Source organism: Gopherus flavomarginatus, chromosome 8 (genome assembly GCF_025201925.1).
Source record: "Gopherus flavomarginatus isolate rGopFla2 chromosome 8, rGopFla2.mat.asm, whole genome shotgun sequence".
NCBI lineage: Eukaryota > Metazoa > Chordata > Testudines > Testudinidae > Gopherus > Gopherus flavomarginatus.
Genome location: NC_066624.1, coordinates 44,424,883 through 44,429,131, shown reverse-complemented (window position 1 = coordinate 44,429,131; position 4,249 = coordinate 44,424,883). Strand labels below are relative to the sequence as shown.

Sequence of the window (4,249 nt, the reverse complement as noted above, 5' to 3'; positions counted from 1 at the left end):
ATCGCTGCAGGTAAAATGGGTGGGAAAATCCACCCCCCATCGGAGAGATTTTAAATTGACATTTGAGAAGTATGGAGAGAAAAGGGAAAATCAGAGGCAATTAGAGAGCTGATCATTGGGGGAGGGGGGAGGAGAATCTCCCTGGATTTTATAGCCACGTGTGATAATGAGAGAGAAAAGGGGAAATCTTGAGAGAATGTGTGTGTGGGAGGAAGTGGCAAAAACAGGGACAGGATCCAGTTAACTCACCTCCCCTCCACCCCGGGAATGTCCTGGCTGCCCAGAGACAGTTCTAACCCCCCACCCCAGTGACCTCCCCCTCCCTGCAACTCTGGCTTCTCCTCCCCGCCCCGACACCTCCGCCCTCACACCAAAGGGGGGGCTCTGCCAGCGCCTCCCCCTGAGCTCAACTCCTGCTCCTCCCCACAGCCCGGATTGTGCCATTTAGCCCCCTCGGAACCCTGCCTCCAGCTGCCTGACCCCCCCCCCCCGCCCATCAATTTCCTGCTCAGCGCCCGCCCCCCCACGCTCCCTGTTACTCCCCCGCCCCGCTCCAGCCCCGCCCCCAGCGCCCAGCGGAACGTTACGGCTGGTCCGGGCAGGGGGAAGGGCAGCGGCTTCAGCGGCTGTTACTGGCCATGCGCAGTGCCCGGGAGTAGCACATTGCTATGGGGAGTGATTTAATACACCGCCCCACACCCGCCGTGCCCGAGGCTCCGCCCCGTCGCCGGGCCTCGGGCTCTGTACCAGGCTCCGCCCCCCCGGGCCAGGCTCGGGGTCCGCCCCTCCCCCCCACACGACGGCCGGGCCCCGGCCCCCCCATCCCAGCGGGGCGGGCGGATACTCCTGCAGCTCCACTGGGGCCGAGGCGGCTCCAAGGCTTCTTCCAAGCTCCCTGGGGCAGAGTCACTTTCCCGCCCCCCCAGCGCCTCTCACTCCCCGGGGGCTCTGGGTCACAATGTCCCACCGCCCTTCCCCCGCCTGCAGCTCCGGCTTCTCCCCTCCCCTCCCGCCCCCGCCAGCCACACCAAGGGGAACCCCCAGACCCCAGTCTCTGTCCCCACCTGGATCCCAGCGGGGCCGGGGGCAGATCCTGGCTGCAGCTGAGAACAGCGGCTCCGCTCCCGCTGGGGCAGCTCCAGCGCTGCTGGAAGCACGTGGAGAACCAGGGAGCAGCTGCTCAGCCCGGGCTCCGGGTCACAATGTGCCAGAGCCCCGCCCCTGAGCTGAGCCAGAGCCCCGCACCCAGGAGCTGCTCCGCCCCCGCTCTGTGCTGGAGCCCCGCCCCCAGGAGCTGCCCCACCCCCGAGCTGAGCCAGAGCCCCGCCCCCAGAAGCTGCCAGCACCTGGGATGTGTCAGAGCCCCGCCCCCTGGAATTTCCCCATGTTGGGTCTCTGAGCTTTGTTCTCCTGCCGCCTTCTTCCCAGCACCCCCTGCTCCCTTCCTGTGTCTGCAAACACCCCACCTCCCCCGGGCCGGCTGCAGTGCTCGCTGAGGCTGACTCCAGTGGCTGAAGTTGCCTCCATCTCTGCTTCACCTGGAGGGGGAGAGACAAAGAGAGGAGATGGTCCCAGGGTGTGAAACCAGAATCAGGGGGCAAGGAAAGAAGGACTGTTTGGAAACGTGGGTTTTTTGTGGGGGGGGGGTGAGCCAGAGGGATTCAGAAGAAGTTGGGCAGCAGAGGCCCAGGGAAATTGAGGGGAACCCCCTGGGTGTCTCAGTGTTGGCCAGGGTTTGTACAGCACCTTGCATAATATGGGGTCTGATCTCAGTCATGGTCTGTGCAGCACCTGGGAGCCCTGATGTCTGTTTCCTGATCACAGGCTCTGGGAATGGAGAGAGGGAAACCTTAGCACCTGAAGGTTAATGCAGCCCTGTGTGCAACCCCTGCTAGGGTGATCCGGCAGCAAATGTGAAAAATTGGGATGGGGGTGGGGTTAATAGGCACCTATATAAGAAAAACACCCAAAAATCGGGACATCTAGTCATGCTAGTCCCTGCTGTTCTCATAAGGGGTCGGCTTAGAGAGGGTTTGGCTACACTTGCAGCTGTACAGCACTGGGAGTTAAAGCTGTCTTCCTACAGCTGTTTACGGAAAGCGCTGCAGTGTGGACACACTGACAGCTACCAGCACTCTGTCATGGCCACATTTGCAGCGCTGTTGGGAGTGGTGCATTATGGGCAGCTATCCCAGCATTCAAGATGCTGCAATGTGCTTTTCAAAAGAGGAGGGTGGGGTGGAGTGTGACACGGAGCGTGGGGGAGACAGAGCAAGTGGATTTTTGGAGCTGACACTGTGTCAGCTCCCTGCCTGGCAAGTTCAAGCCTCTTCCCCCACCCCTCTCTCATTCACTAAATGCAAATAGCCGCCTTTGTTTTTTTCCTCACAGACCAGATAAGCCGCTGATCCAAAACAGACCCCCCCCTGTGCCCAACCGGCTGCTTCTCTCCTCAAGCAAACACCAGCTGTGGGTGTTCCAAAGGGATCCCCCTGCCTCTGCTCATTCATTGCAAACAGTAACTGTGTTTGGTTTTTAGATAAGCAGCTCTGGGAGCCTTGAGCTCACAACAAAACAAACAGAGGCATCACAGAAAAACAAAGAGCGTTATCTCTACTTAAAAGCATTATGGGAAGGTTCCGGAGGTCAGTGACAGTGTAGTAATATTAATCACTGTTTACACTGGCACCCCAGCGCTGCATCACCAGCTCTGTTCTCTTTATTCCTCTCGTCGAGGTGGAGCACATGCAGCACTGTAGCCAGGGAGATACAGCGCTGTATGTGCCTTGCTAGTGTGGACGGGGAGTAAGTTACAGCGCTGTAAAGCCACCACCTGCACTGTAACTCTCCAGTGTAGCCAAGGCCTGAGTTGTAATAATAGCAGCCAAGAATCCGGTGGCACCTTATAGACTAACAGACGTATTGGAGCATGAGCTGTCGTGGGTGAATACCCACTTCGTCAGATGCAACAATAGTCCCTTATGGGCTAGTGGTCAGGATTCCTGGTTTTCATCCCGGTGGCCTGGGTTCAACTTCTGGTGTGGGAAGAGTGCAGAGCTTTTGCCCAGAGTGGAGGCAGGAAATGAAAGGAACAGGAAGGGATCCTGCCAGCAGTGGAGTTAGACAGTGTAGGGAGGGGACCCCAGAAGTGCGGGTGGGGCAGTGGTTTGGGGGGAGATGAGGGAAGGATCCCAGCAGTGCGGGAAGTTGACAACCTGGAGAGCACAGGCCTGGCATGGGGACCTGGAAGAGTGAATGTGTCCCTCTAAACCCATCAACTGCAGACTAGGCAGGCTTGGAAGAATTGCGTATTTGTTGGTAAATGTCAATTTCTGTGTAAACACACAACCCAATGGCAAAATATTTCCATCAATAATCATCAAAATTGACAGATGGGCAAAGTAAGAAACATGCTGCTTGAGAACTTATCATGTTGTAGGAGCAGCAGTGATCTGTATGCTCTGTATAACCTGTATGCTCAAAAGGTCTGTTAAACTCCCCCAGCTTGTGTCCTTTCCCTCTTTGAATACCTGTGAAGTGGCTTTCCCACTCTCCTTTGTATCTCCAGTGAATGCCCTTCACCCGGCCCATCTGGCCAGTGGTTTGCTGTGTTACATTCTATTGCACCTCAGGGAGACTGATCTTCATCGCACCATCCATCGCTGCGCTGTGGGACACTTACCTTAAAGGATCCTGACATCTCCACCGCCAGGCCTGTCCTGGGAGCGTGAGTATGAGTGTGACACCCTCCCCCATCCCTTCTTTTGAGCTTAGCTATCAAGCTAATAAATGTGCTGCTTTCTGCCAAACTCTGGGGAGAGGGGCATTATTAGCCCTCTCTAAGCTTACTAACTGACCCAATTTTGGGTAACACAAGCAACATTGTTTGATCTGTTATTGTACCAAAGGAGGAGATGGTTGTCTATAAAGGAGGATGAAGACTAAATGCCTCTGATGAGAATGGGATTTGAACCCATGCAGGCAGAGCATAATGGAGTAGCAGTCCATCACCTTAACCACTCAGTCACCTCATCTGAGCTGTCAAAAAACAGACAGGAGGAGAAATCTAAGGCCGGCAGAGATAGGGACACTAAGGAGTTTTTAAATACTAAGCGTAAGCAGAGTCTGAATGAGCTCCCCTCTCTCACCTAGTGAGGAGCTGGGGAAAGACTTCAGAAGCAGACCGTGTTTGCATAGACACACCTACTCTGCCTAGCTATACAGCATGATGGGGCCGCTTCCCCAAAAT

General features: G+C 56.2%; 1 non-coding gene across 1 annotated transcript; it reads right to left on the bottom strand.

The window, feature by feature from the left end:
• Positions 1-3,952: 3,952 nt before the first annotated feature.
• On the bottom strand, positions 3,953-4,034 carry TRNAS-GCU (transfer RNA serine (anticodon GCU)). The gene has a single exon. It is a non-coding gene; the product is annotated as a tRNA-Ser (tRNA).
• Between the last annotated feature and the right edge of the window lie 215 nt (positions 4,035-4,249).